Source organism: Procambarus clarkii, chromosome 46, assembly GCF_040958095.1.
Source record: "Procambarus clarkii isolate CNS0578487 chromosome 46, FALCON_Pclarkii_2.0, whole genome shotgun sequence".
Taxonomy (NCBI): Eukaryota; Metazoa; Arthropoda; class Malacostraca; order Decapoda; family Cambaridae; genus Procambarus; species Procambarus clarkii.
The window spans coordinates 36,964,841-36,984,958 of NC_091195.1; the positions used below are offsets into that span (position 1 = coordinate 36,964,841).

A 20,118-nucleotide genomic window follows, 5' to 3' on the forward strand; every position below is an offset into this window, starting at 1 on the left:
TAAGATAAGGAACCTCTTCAATGTATGTAGTCTAATTCTGTAGTTTGATTGGCTGCATATATATAAACTAATAAACCCCCCCCTAATGTGTAGAGGATCGATTTGTGAGATTGAGATTATTGCAGAAATACAGTCCACTTATCATTATACAAATTGCTATCGAAGTATATAAATTAACGTAAATATAAATTCATATAAATTAAATAAATATAAATCTCACAGGTCGGTTCCCACACACACACACACCCTGGTACACCTGTCTCCCGTGCTGACACACACACACACCCTGGTACACCTGTCTCCCGTGCTGACACACACACACACCGGTACACCTGTCTCCCGTGCTGACACACACACACACACCGGTACACCTGTCTCCCGTGCTGATACACACACACACCGGTACACCTGTCTCCCGTGCTGACACACACACACACCCTGGTACACCTGTCTCCCGTGCTGACACACACACACCCCGGTACACCTGTCACCCTCTGTCCTGCGTGACAGTGAATACTAACATTAACCTCAATTTAATATGACTATCAAAATCCTCAGATTAGGCAAAATTGTAATTAATTTTGTCAATAAAGATGTTAATAATAATAATAAGTTTACTCCAGGGAGCGCGAAGTGTTTAGTCCCACTCTCCTGAATCCTTGGCACTACTTCAAGGCCGCTGGCTTCTCCCGCTCACGTTACAGAAGTCTTTCAGAGTCCAATGTTCGCTATCCTGACACACTCACAGTAACCAGTGACTGTGTCCCGGTACTAGCAGGTGTCCCGGTGATGATATCCTGACACACTCACAGTAACCAGTGACTGTGTCCCGGTACTAGCAGGTGTCCCAGTGATGATATCCTGACACACTCACAGTAACCAGTGATTGTGTCCCGGTACTAGCAGGTGTCCTGGTGATGATATCCTGACACACTCACAGTAACCAGTGACTGTGTCCCGGTACTAGCAGGTGTCCTGGTGATGATATCCTGACACACTCACAGTAACCAGTGACTGTGTCCCGGTACTAGCAGGTGTCCTGGTGATGATATCCTGACACACTCACAGTAACCAGTGACTGTGACCCGGTACTAGCAGGTGTCCCGGTGATGATATCCTGACACACTCACAGTAACCAGTGATTGTGTCCCAGTACTAGCAGGTGTCCAGGTGATGATATCCTGACACACTCACAGTAACCAGTGATTGTGTCCCGGTACTAGCAGGTGTCCTGGTGATGATATCCTGACACACTCACAGTAACCAGTGATTGGGTCCTGATACTCGAGTGCCTCTAATCTGCTAAGTTTTCTATGATGTTTACTGTCCAGGAAAACGCCTACATCCTCCCCACCCCTCAGAGGAGGCAATACCGTTATACAAATGTGGGCCCTGTGACAGTGGTGTCGCCTCAGAGGAGACAATGTGGCCCCTGTGACAGTGGTGTCTCCTCAGAGGAGACAATGTGGGCCCTGTGACAGTGGTGTCTCCTCAGAGGAGACAATGTGGGCCCTGTGACAGTGGTGTCTTCTCAGAGGAGACAATGTGGCCCCTGTGACAGTGGTGTCTCCTCAGAGGAGACAATGTGGGCCCTGTGACAGTGGTGTCTCCTCAGAGGAGACAACGTGGGCCCTGTGACAGTGGTGTCTCCTCAGAGGAGACAATGTGGAACCTGTGACAGTGGTGTCTCCTCAGAGGAGACAATGTGGGCCCCTGTGACAGTGGTGTCTCCTCAGAGGAGACAATGTGGGCCCTGTGACAGTGGTGTCTCCTCAGAGGAGACAATGTGGCCCCTGTGACAGTGGTGTCTCCTCAGAGGAGACAATGTGGGCCCTGTGACAGTGGTGTCTCCTCAGAGGAGACAATGTGGCCCCGGTGACAGTGGTGTCTCCTCAGAGGAGACAATGTGGGCCCTGTGACAGTGGTGTCTCCTCAGAGGAGACAATGTGGCCCCTGTGACAGTGGTGTCTCCTCAGAGGAGACAATGTGGGCCCTGTGACAGTGGTGTCTCCTCATAGGAGACAATGTGGCCCCTGTGACAGTGGTGTCTCCTCAGAGGAGACAATGTGGGCCCCTGTGACAGTGGTGTCTCCTCAGAGGAGACAATGTGGGCCCTGTGACAGTGGTGTCTCCTCAGAGGAGACAATGTGGGCCCCTGTGACAGTGGTGTCTCTTCAGAGGAGACAATGTGGCCCCTGTGACAGTGGTGTCTCCTCAGAGGAGACAATGTGGGCCCTGTGACAGTGGTGTCTCCTCAGAGGAGACAATGTGGGCCCCTGTGACAGTGGTGTCTCCTCAGAGGAGACAATGTGGCCCCTGTGACAGTGGTGTCTCCTCAGAGGAGACAATGTGGGCCCTGTGACAGTGGTGTCTCCTCAGAGGAGACAATGTGGCCCCTGTGACAGTGGTGTCTCCTCAGAGGAGACAATGTGGGCCCCTTTCCCTACCCTTCACCACCTTCCCTACCCTTCACCACCTTCCCTACCCTTCACCACCTTCCCTACCCTTCACCACCTTCCCTACCCTTCACCACCTTCCCTATCCCTCACCACCTTCCCAACCCTTCACCACCTTCCCTAACCTTAACCACCTTCCCTACGCTTCACCACCTTCCCAACCCTTCACCACCTTCCCTACCCTTCACCACCTTCCCTACCCTTGACAACCTTCCCTACCCTTCACCACCTTCCCTATCCCTCACCACCTTCCCTACCCTTCACCACCTTCCCTACCCTTCACCACCTTCCCTACCCTTCACCACCTTCCCTACCCTTCAACACCTTCCCTACCCTTCAACACCTTCCTTACCCTTCATCACCTTCCCTATCCTTCAGCACCTTCCCTACCCTTGACCACCTTCCCTATCCCTCACCACCTTCCCTACCCTTCACCACCTTCCCTACCCTTCACCACCTTCTCTACCCTTCACCACCTTCCCTACCCTTCACCACCTTCCCTACCCTTCACCACCTTCCCTACCCTTCACCACCTTCCCAACCCTTCACCACCTTTCCTACCCTTCACCACCTTCCCAACCCATCACCACCTTCCCTACCCTTGACCACCTTCCCTACCCTTGACCACCTTCCCTACCCTTCACCACCTTCCCTATCCCTCACCACCTTCCCTACCCTTCACCACCCTCCCTACCCTTCACCACCTTCCCTACCCTTCACCACCTTCCCTACCCTTCACCACCTTCCCTACCCTTCACCACCTTCCCAACCCTTCACCACCTTCCCTACCCTTCACCACCTTCCCAACCCTTCACCACCTTCCCTACCCTTCACCACCTTCCCTACCCTTGACCACCTTCCCTACCCTTCACCACCTTCCCTATCCCTCACCACCTTCCCTACCCTTCACCACCTTCCCTACCCTTCACCACCTTCCCAACCCTTCACCACCTTCCCTACCCTTCACCACCTTCCCTACCCTTCACCACCTTCCCTACCCTTCACCACCTTCCCTACCCTTCACCACCTTCCCTATCCCTCACCACCGTCCCTACCCTTCACCACCTTCCCTACCCTTCACCACCTTCCCTACCCTTCACCACCTTCCCTACCCTTCACCACCTTCCCAACCCTTCAACACCTTCTCTACCCTTCACCACCTTCCCTACCCTTCTCCACCTTCCCTGCCCTTCACCACCTTCCCTACCCTTCACCATCTTCCCTACCCTTCACCACCTTCCCTACCCTTCACCACCTTCCCTATCCCTCACCACCTTCCCTACCCTTCACCACCTTCCCTACCCTTCACCACCTTCCCTACCCTTCACCACCTTCCCTACCCTTCACCACCTTCCCTACCCTTCACCACCTTCCCAACCCTTCAACACCTTCTCTACCCTTCACCACCTTCCCTACCCTTCTCCACCTTCCCTGCCCTTCACCACCTTCCCTACCCTTCACCACCTCCCCTTCTCATCACCACCTTCCCTACATTTCACCCCCCCTACCCTTCACCACCTTCCCTACCCTTTACCACCTTCCATACCCTTCACCACCTTCCCTACCCTTCACGACCTTTCCTATCCTTCAAGACCTTCCCTACCCTACACCACCTTCCCTACTCTTCACCACCTTCCATACCTTTCACCCCATTCCCTACCCTTCACCACCTTTCCTACCCTTCACAATATTCCCTACCCTTCACCACCTTCCGTACCCTTCACCACCTTCCTTTCCCTTCACCACCTTCCCTACTGTTCAACACCTTCCCTACCCTTCACCACCTTCCCTATCCCTCACCACCTTCCCTACCCTTCACCACCTTCCCTACCCTTCACCACCTTCCCTACCCTTCACCACCTTCTTCACCCTTCCTGCCCTTCACCATCTTCCCTACCCTTCACCACCTTCCCTTCCCTTGACCACATTCCCTACCCTTCACCACCTTCCCTATCCCTCACCACCTTCCCTTCCCTTCACCACCTTCCCTACCCTTCACCACCTTCCCTACCCTTCACCATCTTCTTCACCTTCCCTGCCCTTCACTATCTTCCCTACCCTTGACCACCTTCCCTACCCTTGACCACCTTCCCTACCCTTCACCACCTTCCCTATCCCTCACCACCTTCCCTACCCTTCACCACCTTCCCTACCCTTCACCACCTTCCCTACCCTTCACCACCTTCCCTAGCCTTCACCACCTTCCCTACCCTTCACCATCTTCTTCACCTACCCTGCCCTTCACCACCTTCCCTACCCTTCACCATCTTCCCTACCCTTCACCATCTTCTTCACCTACCCTGCCCTTCACCACCTTCCCTACCCTTCACCATCTTCCCTACCCTTCACCACCTTCCGTACCCTTCACCACCTTCCGTACCCTTCACCACCTTCCCTACCCTTCACCACCTTCCCTACCCTTCACCACCTTCCCCACCCTTCACCACTTTCCCTACCCTTCACCACCTTCCTAACCCTTCAACATCTTCCATACCCTTCACCACCTTCCCCACCCTTCACCACTTTCCCTACCCTTCACCACCTTCCCAACCTTTCAACACCTTCCACACCCTTCACCACTTTCCCTACCCTTCACCACCTTCCCTACCCTTCACCACCTTCCAAACCCTTCAACACCTTCCCTACCCTTCACCACCTTCCCTACCCTTCACCACCTCCCCTTCTCATCACCACCTTCCCTACATTTCACCACCTCCCCTAACCTTCACCACCTTCCCTACCCTTTACCACCTTCCCTACCCTTCACCACCTTCCCTACCCTTCACGACCTTTCCTACCCTTCACGACCTTCCCTACCCTTCATCACCTTTCCTACCCTTCACCACCTTCCCTACCGTTCAGCACCTTCCCTACCCTTCACCACCTCCACTACCCTTCACCACCTTCCCTACTCTTCATCACCTTTCCTACCCTTCACCACCTTCCCTACATTTCACCACCTTCCCTGCCCTTCACCACCTTCCCTACCCTTCACCACCTTCCCTACCCTTCACCACCTCCCCTACCCTTCACCACCTTCCCTACCCTTCACCACCTTCCCTACCCTTCACCACCTTCCCTACCCTTCACCACCTTCCCTACCCTTCACCACCTTCCCTACCCTTCAACACCTTCCCTACCCTTCAACACCTTCCTTACCCTTCATCACCTTCCCTATCCTTCAGCACCTTCCCTACCCTTCACCACCTTCCCTACCCTTCACCACCTTCCCTACCCTTCACGACCTTTCCTACCCTTTAAGATCTTCCCTACCCTTCATCACCTTCCCTACCCTTCACCACCTCCACTACCCTTCACCACCTTCCCTACCCTTCACGACCTTCCCTACCCTTCACCACCTTCCCTACCCTTCACCACCTTCCCTACCCTTTACCACCTTCCCTACCCTACACCACCTTCCCTACTCTTCACCACCTTCCATACCTTTCACCCCGTTCCCTACCCTTCACCACCTTTCCTACCCTTCACAACCTTCCCTACCCTTCACCACCTTCCGTACCCTTCACCACCTACCTTTCCCTTCACCACCTTCCCTACTGTTCAACACCTTCCCTACCCTTCACCACCTTCCCTATCCCTCACCACCTTCCCTACCCTTCACCACCTTCCCTACCCTTCACCACCTTCCCTACCCTTCACCACCTTCCCTACCCTTCACCACCTTCCCTACCCTTCACCACCTTCCCTACCCTTCACCACCTTTCAAACCCTTCAACACCTTCCCTACCCTTCACCACCTTCCCTACCCTTCACCACCTTCCCTACCCTTCACCACCTTCTTCACCCTTCCTGCCCTTCACCATCTTCCCTACCCTTCACCACCTTCCCTACCCTTGACCACCTTCCCTACCCTTCACCACCTTCCCTATCCCTCACCACCTTCCCTTCCCTTCATCACCTTCCCTACCCTTCACCACCTTCCCTACCCTTCACCATCTTCTTCACCTTCCCTGCCCTTCACTATCTTCCCTGCCCTTCACCACCTTCCCTACCCTTCACCATCTTCCCTACCCTTCACCACCTTCCGTACCCTTCACCACCTTCCCTACCCTTCACCACGTTCCCTACCCTTCACCACCTTCCCTACCCTTCACCACCTTCCCTAGCCTTTACCACCTTCCCTACCCTTCACCATCTTCTTCACCTACCCTGCCCTTCACCACCTTCCCTACCCTTCACCATCTTCCCTACCCTTCACCACCTTCCCTACCCTTCACCACCTTCCCTACCCTTCACCACCTTCCCTACCCTTCACCACCTTCCCTACCCTTCACCACTTTCCCTACCCTTCACCACCTTCCCAACCTTTCAACACCTTCCCCACCCTTCACCACTTTCCCTACCCTTCACCACCTTCCCTACCCTTCACCACCTTCCAAACCCTTCAACACTTTCCCTACCCTTCACCACCTTCCCTACCCTTGACCACCTTCCCTACCCTTGACCACCTTCCCTACCCTTCACCACCTTCACTACCCTTCACCACCTTCCCAACCCTTCAACACCTTCTCTACCCTTCTCCACCTTCCCTACCCTTCACCACCTTCCCTACCCTTCACCACCTTCCCTACCCTTCACCACCTCCCCTTCTCATCACCACCTTCCCTACATTTCACCACCTCCCCTAACCTTCACCACCTTCCCTACCCTTTACCACCTTCTCTACCCTTCACTACCTTCCCTACCCTTCACGACCTTTCCTACCCTTCACGGCCTTCCCTACCCTTCATCACCCTTCCTACCCTTCACCACCTTCCCTACCGTTCAGCACCTTCCCTACCCTTCACCACCTCTACTACCCTTCAGCACCTTCCCTACCCTTCATCACCTTTCCTACCCTTCACCACCTTCCCTACATTTCACCACCTTCCCTACCCTTCACCACCTTCCCTACCCTTCACCACTTTCCCTACCCTTCACCACCTCCCCTACCCTTCACCACCTTCCCTACCCTTCGCCACCTTCCCTACCCTTCACCACCTTCCCTACCCTTCACCACCTTCCCTACCCTTCACCATTTTCCCTACCCTTCAACACTTTCCTACCCTTCAACACCTTCCTTACCCTTCAACACCTTCCCTATCCTTCGGCACCTTCCCTACCCTTCACCACCTTCCCTACCCTTCAACACCTTTCCTACCCTTCAACACCTTCCTTACCCTTCAACACCTTCCCTATCCTTCACCACCTTCCCTACCCTTCACCACCTTCCCTACCCTTCACCACCTTCCCTACCCTTCACCACCTTCCCTACCCTTCACCACCTTCCCTACCCTTCACCACCTTCCCTACCCTTCACCACCTTCCCCACCCTTCACCACCTTCCCTATCCTTCACCACCTTCCCTACCCTTCACCACCTTCCCTACCCTTCAACACCTTCCCTACCCTTCACCACCTTCCCTACCCTTCACCACCTTCCCTACCCTTCAACACCTGCCCTACCCTTCAACACCTTCCCTACCCTTCACCACCTTCCCTACCCTTCACCCAACCCGTTCTCGTTATAGCACGTCACATTCTGACGTATACTTTACCTAAGGACAAAAACTGATGTACAAGAAGATTGTTGCGGCTCGCGAAACTGAGGTGATGTCCCGTTTTCTGTTCTTGGTGATGTTTGGTGAGATGTGGATGTGAGTGTTGGCGGCAGGGCAGCAATGGCCTTATTCTGTATATTTATAGTGGGCCTTAAAGTGGGTGGGCCGACAAGCAGCTCCACATCTCACCAAACATCACCGGGTGACGACCACCATGGAAATTACACTTGTTGGTGTTCTCATTGATAACAAGCTGATTTTTTTCCAGGACCACATTCAAAATATAACGAAAAAAGTTTCTAAAACAGTTGGCATTCTTTCTAAAATCAGATATTATGTACCTCGGCCTTGCTTGTAACGCTCTATTACTCTCTCATCTATCCTTATCTCAACTATGGTATATGTGCTTGGGGTTCTATTACCCAAAATTATCTTCGTCCTCTAATTACTCCATATAAATTAGCTATTAGAACAATAACAAACTCTGGCTCTAGACAGCACTCGGACATTTATTTAAATTTTTAATTTGTTAGATATTATGTCACTGCACATCCTCTCATGTGTACTCTATATATATTAAACTCTGAACTGTAATGCCAATCCTGACCTTAAATGCTTCCTAAAGGGTTGTAACAGAACTCTTTGGGGCACCACACTAGAAACAAATATCTATTTCATAATTCAAGATTGAGACTTAACCAAACTAGAAACGCTATGCAAATCAAGGGACCCAGAATGTGGAATGACCTTTCCAATCACGTCAAAGACTGTCCATCTCTCAACCAGTTTAAGAGAAGCACTAAGTACTACCTAATCGACTCCATGTAACATTCCTTACCTCCTAAATGTCAACCACTGTCTTCCTATTATCAAACATCATTAATGACTAACTTGTAAAACTGCTAATACCTGACATGTATAAACTTAAGAAAATTGTAGTCTGTCAGTTTATTTACTCAAAATGACTATCCGCTCGTCAGTTGCAATTGTTGTTGTTAATTCGACATGTAATTATGGTAATTCTTTCATCTACTTCAGTTCACTTCATGCTTTTGATCTCATTTAGTCTTAAGTCTTAGTTTTTAAGTGTTTTTCCCACATCTTGTATGAAACGGTGTGCATATTAGTGGCAACCAGGCTGTGACTCATACGTCAGGCTGCGAGCAGCCGTGTCCAACAGCCTGGTTGATCAGTCCAGCAACCAGGAGGCCTGGTCGACGACCGGGCCTCGGGGACGCTAAGCCCCGGAAGCACCTCAAGGTAACCTCAAGGTATGTTACCAGACTAGTCCAAGAACTGAGATATGAGCTACGAGGAAAGGCTACAGGAGCTACACCTCACGTCCCTGGATGACGGAAGAGTAAGGGGAGACATGATCACCACCTACAAAATTTTCAGGAACTGACAGGGTGGGACAATGTCCAACTAATTAGCACGTGTGGAACATGAACAAGGGGACACAGGTAGAAACTTAATACCCAAATGAGCCACAGAGACATTAGAAATACTTTTTCAGTGTCAGAGTAGTTAACAGATGGAATGCATTAGACAGTGATGTAGTGGAGGCTGACTCCATACACAGTTTCATATGTAGATTTGATAGAGCCGAAGAATCAAGAATCTGTACACGAGTAGATTGACACTTGAGAGGCGGGACCAAAGAACCGAAGCTCAACCCCCGCAAGCACAACTAGGGGAGACGAGACAGGAAGTGACGCATGCGCACTGGAGGCGCGGGGCCAAGCAGGGGCCCCACAGAGGGAGTGTCAGTAGAGGTGGTGTTCCCCCGGACCTCCCAGCCAGCGGGCGTGTGTACTCATACTTACACTAATATACTCTGGCCCTGTGTGTACATTCTCTTCCGTTTGATATTACACGTAATGGTAAATAGTGGTAATATTCCCTGGTGAAATAATAATAATAATAACTCCTTGTGATAAGTACACAAGGCCGAGTGTGAGTATACAAGGCCGTGTGATGGTGCAATCACTGGTGTGTGGAGCCTTGAGCCGTCATATCCTGGCTGGTCGCCGTAAACGTATCAACAAAACTATTGAACATTTCTACGAGTGAAAAATGTTGAGAACGGGCAGCAGATTTATTTATATAGGAGAAAGTACAATGGGTTGTGTCAGTGTAGAACTTTAAGTGATTATTTACTTTCTTTTGGTACTTTCTTGGTACTATTGTACCAAGTACAATTGGTACTTTCTTGGAGAGACACAAACACGTACAGTGTGTTGATTCCCTGCTGTATGGTGGACTGACAGGTGTGTGGCCAGTGTTGTAGTGAAGTTATCAGTGAAGAAAGTGTTAAGTGTAACTTTCTCTGCTATATGGTAAACTGGCAGGTGTGTGGACAGTGTTGTAGTGAAGTTATGGAGGTAAATATTGTTAAGTGACTCTCATATTTATATTTATCGTCATTGTTTAAGTTACTGGCAGTAAATTTATTCGAAATGGTTTTATAATTTACTAGTAAGGACACCCGGTGGAGCCCGGGTCTCTCTGTCTCTCTCTCTCACAATTAACTGTCTCTTCCTTCTCCCCGATTCTCTTTCCCCCCTCTCTCTTTCTCTCCCCCTCTCTCTCTCTCTCTCTCTCTCTCTCTCTCTCTCTCTCTCTCTCTCTCTCTCTCTCTCTCTCTCTCTCTCTCTCTCTCTCTCTCTCTCTCTCTCTCTCTCTCTCTCTCTCTCTCTCTCTCTCTCTCTCTCTCTCTCTCTCTCTCTCTCTCTCTCTCTCTCTCTCTCTCTCTCTCTCTCTCTCTCTCTCTCTCTCTCTCTCTCTCTCTCTCTCTCTCTCTCTCTCTCTCTCTCTCTCTCTCTCTCTCTCTCTCTCTCTCTCTCTCTCTCTCTCTCTCTCTCTCTCTCTCTCTCTCTCTCTCTCCTTCTCTCCTTCCCTCCCTCTCCTTCTCCTCGCTCTCTCTCCCTCTTCACATTTCTCCCTACCTGCCTCTGTCTCCATCTTCCTCCGTCTTTTGACAACTGTAAAAGTCACATGTTCTCGCAGCTGCGGGCTCGGGATGATGGGAAGAAAATATATGTTAATATTCCTGTGATCAGTCCGTAATAACTGCTTTCAAATTGTTGTTTACCAAGTATTTGTCCGGAGGCCGGAACCCTAATGTTGTGGGGCTGACTGTGTGACTGTGGCGGGCTGTTCTCTCCTGAACTGTGTTGCTGGTTCACAAGGAACACTGTTGCTGGTTCACAAGGAACACTGTTGCTATTTCACAAGGAACACTGTTGCTGGTTCACAAGGAACACTGTTGCTGGTTCACAAGGAACACTGTTGCTGGTTCACAAGGAACACTGTTGCTGGTTCACAAGGAACACTGTTGCTGGTTCACAAGGAACACTGTTGCTGGTTCACAAGGAACACTGTTGCTGGTTCACAAGGAACACTCTTGCTGGTTCACAAGGAACACTGTTGTTGGTTCACAATGAACACTGTTGCTGGTTCACAAGGAACACTGTTGCTGGTTCACAAGGAAAATGTGGGCCCTGTGACAGTGGTGTCTCCTCAGAGGAGACAATGTGGCCCCTGTGACAGTGGTGTCTCCTCAGAGGAGACAATGTGGGCCCTGTGACAGTGGTGTCACCTCAGAGGACACAATGTGGCCCATGTGACAGTGGTGTCTCCTCAGAGGAGACAATGTGGCCCCTGTGACAGTGGTGTCTCCTCAGAGGAGACAATGTGGACCCCTGTGACAGTGGTGTCTCCTCAGAGGAGACAATGTGGGCCCTGTGACAGTGGTGTCTCCTCAGAGGAGACAATGTGGCCCCTGTGACAGTGGTGTCTCCTCAGAAGAGACAATGTGGGCCCCTGTGACAGTGGTGTCTCCTCAGAGGAGACAATGTGGCCCCTGTGACAGCGGTGTCTCCTCAGAGGAGACAATGTGGGCCCCTGTGACAGTGGTGTCTCCTCAGAGGAGACAATGTGGCCCCTGTGACAGCGGTGTCTCCTCAGAGGAGACAATGTGGGCCCCTGTGACAGTGGTGTCTCCTCAGAGGAGACAATGTGGCCCCTGTGACAGTGGTGTCTCCTCAGAGGAGACAATGTGGCCCCTGTGACAGTGGTGTCTCCTCAGAGGAGACAATGTTGACTCGTGACAGTGGTGTCTCCTCAGAGGAGACAATGTGGGTCCTGTGACAGTGGTGTCTCCTCAGAGGAGACAATGTGGGTCCCTGTGACAGTGGTGTCTCCTCAGAGGAGACAATGTGGTCCCTGTGACAGTGGTGTCTCCTCAGAGGAGACAATGTGGCCCCTGTGACAGTGGTGTCTCCTCAGAGGAGACAATGTGGGGCCTGTGACAGTGTACTTTATATATAAAGTACACTGTATAAGTACCCTATACCTTTAAAGTGTAAGTGCCCTATACTTTACGTAAGGACAAAAACTGATGTACAAGAAGATTGTTGCGGCTCGCGAAACTGAGGTGATGTCCCGTTTTCTGTTCTTGGTGATGTTTGGTGAGATGTGGATGTGAGTGTTGGCGGCAGGGCAGCAATGGCCTTATTCTGTATATTTATAGTGGGCCTTAAAGTGGGTGGGCCGACAAGCAGCTCCACATCTCACCAAACATCACCGGGTGACGACCACCCTAGAAATTCAAGTTGTTGGTGTTCTCATTGATAACAAGCTGATTTTTTTCCAGGATCACATTCAAAATATAACGAAAAAAGTTTCTAAAACAGTTGGCATTCTTTCTAAAATCAGATATTATGTACCTCGGCCTTGCTTGTAACGCTCTATTACTCTCTCATCTATCCTTATCTCAACTATGGTATATGTGCTTGGGGTTCTATTACCCAAAATTATCTTCGTCCTCTAATTACTCCATATAAATTAGGTATTAGAACAATAACAAACTCTGGCTCTAGACAGCACTCGGATATTTATTTAAATTTTTTAATTTGTTAGATATTATGTCACTGCACATCCTCTCATGTGTACTCTATATATATTAAACTCTGAACTGTAATGTCAATCCTGACCTTAAACGCTTCCTAAAGGGTTGTAACAGAACTCTTGGGGGCACTACACTAGAAACAAATATCTATTTCATAATTCAAGATTGAGACTTAACTAAACTAGAAACGCTATGCAAATCAAGGGACCCAGAATGTGGAATGACCTTTCCAATCACGTCAAAGACTGTCCATCTCTCAACCAGTTTAAGAGAAGCACTAAGTACTACCTAATCGACTCCATGTAACATTCCTTACATCCTAAATGTCAACCTATGTCTTCCTATTATCAAACATCATTAATGACTAACTTGTAAAACTGCTAATAACTGACATGTATAAACATAAGAAAATTGAAGTCCGTCAGTATATTTACTCAAAATTACTATCGCTCGTCAGTTGCAATTGTTGTTGTTAATTCGACATGTAATTATGGTAATTCTTTCATCTACTTCAGTTCACTTCATGCTTTTGATCTCATTTAGTCTTAAGTCTTAGTTTTTAAGTGTTTTTCCCACATCTTGTATGAAACGGTGTGCATATTAGTGGCAACCAGGCTGTGACTCATACGTCAGGCTGCGAGCAGCCGTGTCCAACAGCCTGGTTGATCAGTCCAGCAACCAGGAGGCCTGGTCGACGACCGGGCCTCGGGGACGCTAAGCCCCGGAAGCACCTCAAGGTAACCTCAAGGTATGTTACCAGACTAGTCCAAGAACTGAGATATGAGCTACGAGGAAAGGCTACAGGAGCTACACCTCACGTCCCTGGATGACGGAGGAGTAAGGAGACATGATCATTACCTACAAAATTTTCAGGAACTGACAGGGTGGGACAAGGTCCAACTAATTAGCACGTGTGGTACATGAACAAGGGGACACAGGTAGAAACTTAATACCCAAATGAGCCACAGAGACATTAAAAATATTTTTTCAGTGTCAGAGTAGTTAACAGATGGAATGCATTAGACAGTGATGTGGTGGAGGCTGACTCCATACACAGTTTCATATGTAGATTTGATAGAGCCGAAGAATCAAGAATCTGTACACGAGTAGATTGACACTTGAGAGGCGGGACCAAAGAACCGAAGCTCAACCCCCGCAAGCACAACTAGGGGAGACGAGACGGGAAGTGACGCATGCGCACTGGAGGCGCGGGGCCAAGCAGGGGCGCCACAGAGGGAGTGTGTCAGTAGAGGAGGTGTTCCCCCGGACCTCCCAGCCAGCGGGCGTGTGTACTCATACTTACACTAATATACTCTGGCCCTGTGTGTACATTCTCTTCCGTTTGATATTACACGTAATGGTAAATAGGGGTAATATTCCCTGGTGAAATAATAATAATAATAACTCCATGTGATAAGTATACAAGGCCGAGTGTGAGTATACAAGGCCGTGTGATGGTGCAATCACTGGTGTGTGGAGCCTTGAGCCGTCATATCCTGGCTGGTCGCCGTAAACGTATCAACAAAACTATTGAACATTTCTACGAGTGAAAAATGTTGAGAACGGGCAGCAGATTTATTTATATAGGAGAAAGTACAATGGGTTGTGTCAGTGTAGAACTTTAAGTGATTATTTACTTTCTTTTGGTACTTTCTTGGTACTATTGTACCAAGTACAATTGGTACTTTCTTGGAGAGACACAAACACGTACAGTGTGTTGATTCCCTGCTGTATGGTGGACTGACAGGTGTGTGGCCAGTGTTGTAGTGAAGTTATCAGTGAAGAAAGTGTTAAGTGTAACTTTCTCTGCTATATGGTAAACTGGCAGGTGTGTGGACAGTGTTGTAGTGAAGTTATGGAGGTAAATATTGTTAAGTGACTCTCATATTTATATTTATCGTCATTGTTTAAGTTACTGGCAGTAAATTTATTCGAAATGGTTTTATAATTTACTAGTAAGGACACCCGGTGGAGCCCGGGTCTCTCTGTCTCTCTCTCTCACAATTAACTGTCTCTTCCTTCTCCCCGATTCTCTTTCCCCCCTCTCTCTTTCTCTCCCCCTCTCTCTCTCTCTCTCTCTCTCTCTCTCTCTCTCTCTCTCTCTCTCTCTCTCTCTCTCTCTCTCTCTCTCTCTCTCTCTCTCTCTCTCTCTCTCTCTCTCTCTCTCTCTCTCTCTCTCTCTCTCTCTCTCTCTCTCTCTCTCTCTCTCTCTCTCTCTCTCTCTCTCTCTCTCTCTCTCTCTCTCTCTCTCTCTCTCTCTCTCTCTCTCTCTCTCTCTCTCTCTCTCTCTCTCTCTCTCTCTCTCTCTCTCTCTCTCTCTCTCTCTCTCTCTCTCTCTCTCTCTCTCTCTCTCTCTCTCTCTCTCTCTCTCTCTCTCTCTCTCTCTCTCTCTCTCTCTCTCTCTCTCTCTCTCTCTCTCTCTCTCTCTCTCTCTCTCTCTCTCTCTCTCTCTCTCTCTCTCTCTCTCTCTCTCTCTCTCTCTCTCTCTCTCTCTCTCTCTCTCTCTCTCTCTCTCTCTCTCTCTCTCTCTCTCTCTCTCTCTCTCTCTCTCTCTCTCTCTCTCTCTCTCTCTCTCTCTCCTCTTCTCTCCTTCCCTCCCTCTCCTTCTCCTCGCTCTCTCTCCCTCTTCACATTTCTCCCTACCTGCCTCTGTCTCCATCTTCCTCCGTCTTTTGACAACTGTAAAAGTCACATGTTCTCGCAGCTGCGGGCTCGGGATGATGGGAAGAAAATATATGTTAATATTCCTGTGATCAGTCCGTAATAACTGCTTTCAAATTGTTGTTTACCAAGTATTTGTCCGGAGGCCGGAACCCTAATGTTGTGGGGCTGACTGTGTGACTGTGGCGGGCTGTTCTCTCCTGAACTGTGTTGCTGGTTCACAAGGAACACTGTTGCTGGTTCACAAGGAACACTGTTGCTATTTCACAAGGAACACTGTTGCTGGTTCACAAGGAACACTGTTGCTGGTTCACAAGGAACACTGTTGCTGGTTCACAAGGAACACTGTTGCTGGTTCACAAGGAACACTGTTGCTGGTTCACAAGGAACACTGTTGCTGGTTCACAAGGAACACTGTTGCTGGTTCACAAGGAACACTCTTGCTGGTTCACAAGGAACACTGTTGTTGGTTCACAATGAACACTGTTGCTGGTTCACAAGGAACACTGTTGCTGGTTCACAAGGAAAATGTGGGCCCTGTGACAGTGGTGTCTCCTCAGAGGAGACAATGTGGCCCCTGTGACAGTGGTGTCTCCTCAGAGGAGACAATGTGGGCCCTGTGACAGTGGTGTCACCTCAGAGGACACAATGTGGCCCATGTGACAGTGGTGTCTCCTCAGAGGAGACAATGTGGCCCCTGTGACAGTGGTGTCTCCTCAGAGGAGACAATGTGGACCCCTGTGACAGTGGTGTCTCCTCAGAGGAGACAATGTGGGCCCTGTGACAGTGGTGTCTCCTCAGAGGAGACAATGTGGCCCCTGTGACAGTGGTGTCTCCTCAGAAGAGACAATGTGGGCCCCTGTGACAGTGGTGTCTCCTCAGAGGAGACAATGTGGCCCCTGTGACAGCGGTGTCTCCTCAGAGGAGACAATGTGGGCCCCTGTGACAGTGGTGTCTCCTCAGAGGAGACAATGTGGCCCCTGTGACAGCGGTGTCTCCTCAGAGGAGACAATGTGGGCCCCTGTGACAGTGGTGTCTCCTCAGAGGAGACAATGTGGCCCCTGTGACAGTGGTGTCTCCTCAGAGGAGACAATGTGGCCCCTGTGACAGTGGTGTCTCCTCAGAGGAGACAATGTTGACCCGTGACAGTGGTGTCTCCTCAGAGGAGACAATGTGGGTCCTGTGACAGTGGTGTCTCCTCAGAGGAGACAATGTGGGTCCCTGTGACAGTGGTGTCTCCTCAGAGGAGACAATGTGGTCCCTGTGACAGTGGTGTCTCCTCAGAGGAGACAATGTGGCCCCTGTGACAGTGGTGTCTCCTCAGAGGAGACAATGTGGGGCCTGTGACAGTGTACTTTATATATAAAGTACACTGTATAAGTACCCTATACCTTTAAAGTGTAAGTGCCCTATACTTTACGTAAGGACAAAAACTGATGTACAAGAAGATTGTTGCGGCTCGCGAAACTGAGGTGATGTCCCGTTTTCTGTTCTTGGTGATGTTTGGTGAGATGTGGATGTGAGTGTTGGCGGCAGGGCAGCAGTGGCCTTATTCTGTATATTTATAGTGGGCCTTAAAGTGGGTGGGCCGACAAGCAGCTCCACATCTCACCAAACATCACCGGGTGACGACCACCCTAGAAATTCAAGTTGTTGGTGTTCTCATTGATAACAAGCTGATTTTTTTCCAGGATCACATTCAAAATATAACGAAAAAAGTTTCTAAAACAGTTGGCATTCTTTGTAAAATCAGATATTATGTACCTCGGCCTTGCTTGTAACGCTCTATTACTCTCTCATCTATCCTTATCTCAACTATGGTATATGTGCTTGGGGTTCTATTACCCAAAATTATCTTCGTCCTCTAATTACTCCATATAAATTAGGTATTAGAACAATAACAAACTCTGGCTCTAGACAGCACTCGGATATTTATTTAAATTTTTTAATTTGTTAGATATTATGTCACTGCACATCCTCTCATGTGTACTCTATATATATTAAACTCTGAACTGTAATGTCAATCCTGACCTTAAACGCTTCCTAAAGGGTTGTAACAGAACTCTTGGGGGCACTACACTAGAAACAAATATCTATTTCATAATTCAAGATTGAGACTTAACTAAACTAGAAACGCTATGCAAATCAAGGGACCCAGAATGTGGAATGACCTTTCCAATCACGTCAAAGACTGTCCATCTCTCAACCAGTTTAAGAGAAGCACTAAGTACTACCTAATCGACTCCATGTAACATTCCTTACATCCTAAATGTCAACCTATGTCTTCCTATTATCAAACATCATTAATGACTAACTTGTAAAACTGCTAATAACTGACATGTATAAACATAAGAAAATTGAAGTCCGTCAGTATATTTACTCAAAATTACTATCGCTCGTCAGTTGCAATTGTTGTTGTTAATTCGACATGTAATTATGGTAATTCTTTCATCTACTTCAGTTCACTTCATGCTTTTGATCTCATTTAGTCTTAAGTCTTAGTTTTTAAGTGTTTTTCCCACATCTTGTATGAAACGGTGTGCATATTAGTGGCAACCAGGCTGTGACTCATACGTCAGGCTGCGAGCAGCCGTGTCCAACAGCCTGGTTGATCAGTCCAGCAACCAGGAGGCCTGGTCGACGACCGGGCCTCGGGGACGCTAAGCCCCGGAAGCACCTCAAGGTAACCTCAAGGTATGTTACCAGACTAGTCCAAGAACTGAGATATGAGCTACGAGGAAAGGCTACAGGAGCTACACCTCACGTCCCTGGATGACGGAGGAGTAAGGAGACATGATCATTACCTACAAAATTTTCAGGAACTGACAGGGTGGGACAAGGTCCAACTAATTAGCACGTGTGGTACATGAACAAGGGGACACAGGTAGAAACTTAATACCCAAATGAGCCACAGAGACATTAAAAATATTTTTTCAGTGTCAGAGTAGTTAACAGATGGAATGCATTAGACAGTGATGTGGTGGAGGCTGACTCCATACACAGTTTCATATGTAGATTTGATAGAGCCGAAGAATCAAGAATCTGTACACGAGTAGATTGACACTTGAGAGGCGGGACCAAAGAACCGAAGCTCAACCCCCGCAAGCACAACTAGGGGAGACGAGACGGGAAGTGACGCATGCGCACTGGAGGCGCGGGGCCAAGCAGGGGCGCCACAGAGGGAGTGTGTCAGTAGAGGAGGTGTTCCCCCGGACCTCCCAGCCAGCGGGCGTGTGTACTCATACTTACACTAATATACTCTGGCCCTGTGTGTACATTCTCTTCCGTTTGATATTACACGTAATGGTAAATAGGGGTAATATTCCCTGGTGAAATAATAATAATAATAACTCCATGTGATAAGTATACAAGGCCGAGTGTGAGTATACAAGGCCGTGTGATGGTGCAATCACTGGTGTGTGGAGCCTTGAGCCGTCATATCCTGGCTGGTCGCCGTAAACGTATCAACAAAACTATTGAACATTTTTACGAGTGAAAAATGTTGAGAACGGGCAGCAGATTTATTTATATACGAGAAAGTACAATGGGTTGTGTCAGTGTAGAACTTTAAGTGATTATTTACTTTCTTTTGGTACTTTCTTGGTACTATTATACCAAGTACAATTGGTACTTTCTTGGAGAGACACAAACACGTACAGTGTGTTGATTCCCTGCTGTATGGTGGACTGACAGGTGTGTGGACAGTGTTGTAGTGAAGTTATCAGTGAAGAAAGTGTTAAGTGTAACTTTCCCTGCTGTATGGTGGACTGACAGGTGTGTGGACAGTGTTGTAGTGAAGTTATCAGTGAAGATAGTGTTAAGTGTAACTTTCCCTGCTGTATGGTGGACTGACAGGTGTGTGGACAGTGTTGTAGTGAAGTTATCAGTGAAGATAGTGTTAAGTGTAACTTTCCCTGCTGTATGGTGGACTGGCAGGTGTGTGGACAGTGTTGTAGTGAAGTTATCAGTGAAGATAGTGTTAAGTGTAACTTTCCCTGCTGTATGGTGGACTGGCAGGTGTGTGGACAGTGTTGTAGTGAAGTTATGGAGGAAAATAGTGTTAAATGACTCACATAATTATATCTATCGTCATTGTTTAAGTTACTGGCAGCAATTTAGTCGAAATTGTTTTATAATTTACTACTAGGGACACCCGGTGGAGCCCGGGTCTCTCTGTCTCTCTCTCTCTCTCTCTCTCTCTCTCTCTCTCTCTCTCTCTCTCTCTCTCTCTCTCTCTCTCTCTCTCTCTCTCTCTCTCTCTCTCTCTCTCTCTCTCTCTCCCTCTCTCTCTCTCTCTCTCTCTCTCTCTCTCTCTCTCTCTCTCTCTCTCTCTCTCTCTCTCTCTCTCTCTCTCTCTCTCTCTCTCTCTCTCTCTCTCTCTCTCTCTCTCTCTCTCTCTCTCTCTCTCTCTCTCTCTCCCTCTCTCTCTTCCTCTATCTCCACCTCTCTCCCTTCTCCTTCTCCCTCCCTCCTTCCCTCCCTCTCCGTCTCCACCCTCTCTCTCCCTCTTCACATTTCTCCCTACCTGC

General features: G+C 49.0%; 1 protein-coding gene across 1 annotated transcript in view; it reads left to right on the top strand.

Annotated features, from left to right (window-relative positions):
• The first annotated feature begins 18,775 nt into the window (after positions 1–18,775).
• LOC138350608 (uncharacterized) overlaps positions 18,776–20,118 on the top strand; it is a 401,046-nt gene continuing 399,703 nt past the window's right edge. Inside the window, exon 1 of the mRNA XM_069301636.1 lies at positions 18,776–18,895. The gene's annotated coding sequence lies outside the window, so the exon portion shown is untranslated. The remainder of the gene's footprint in view (positions 18,896–20,118) is intronic.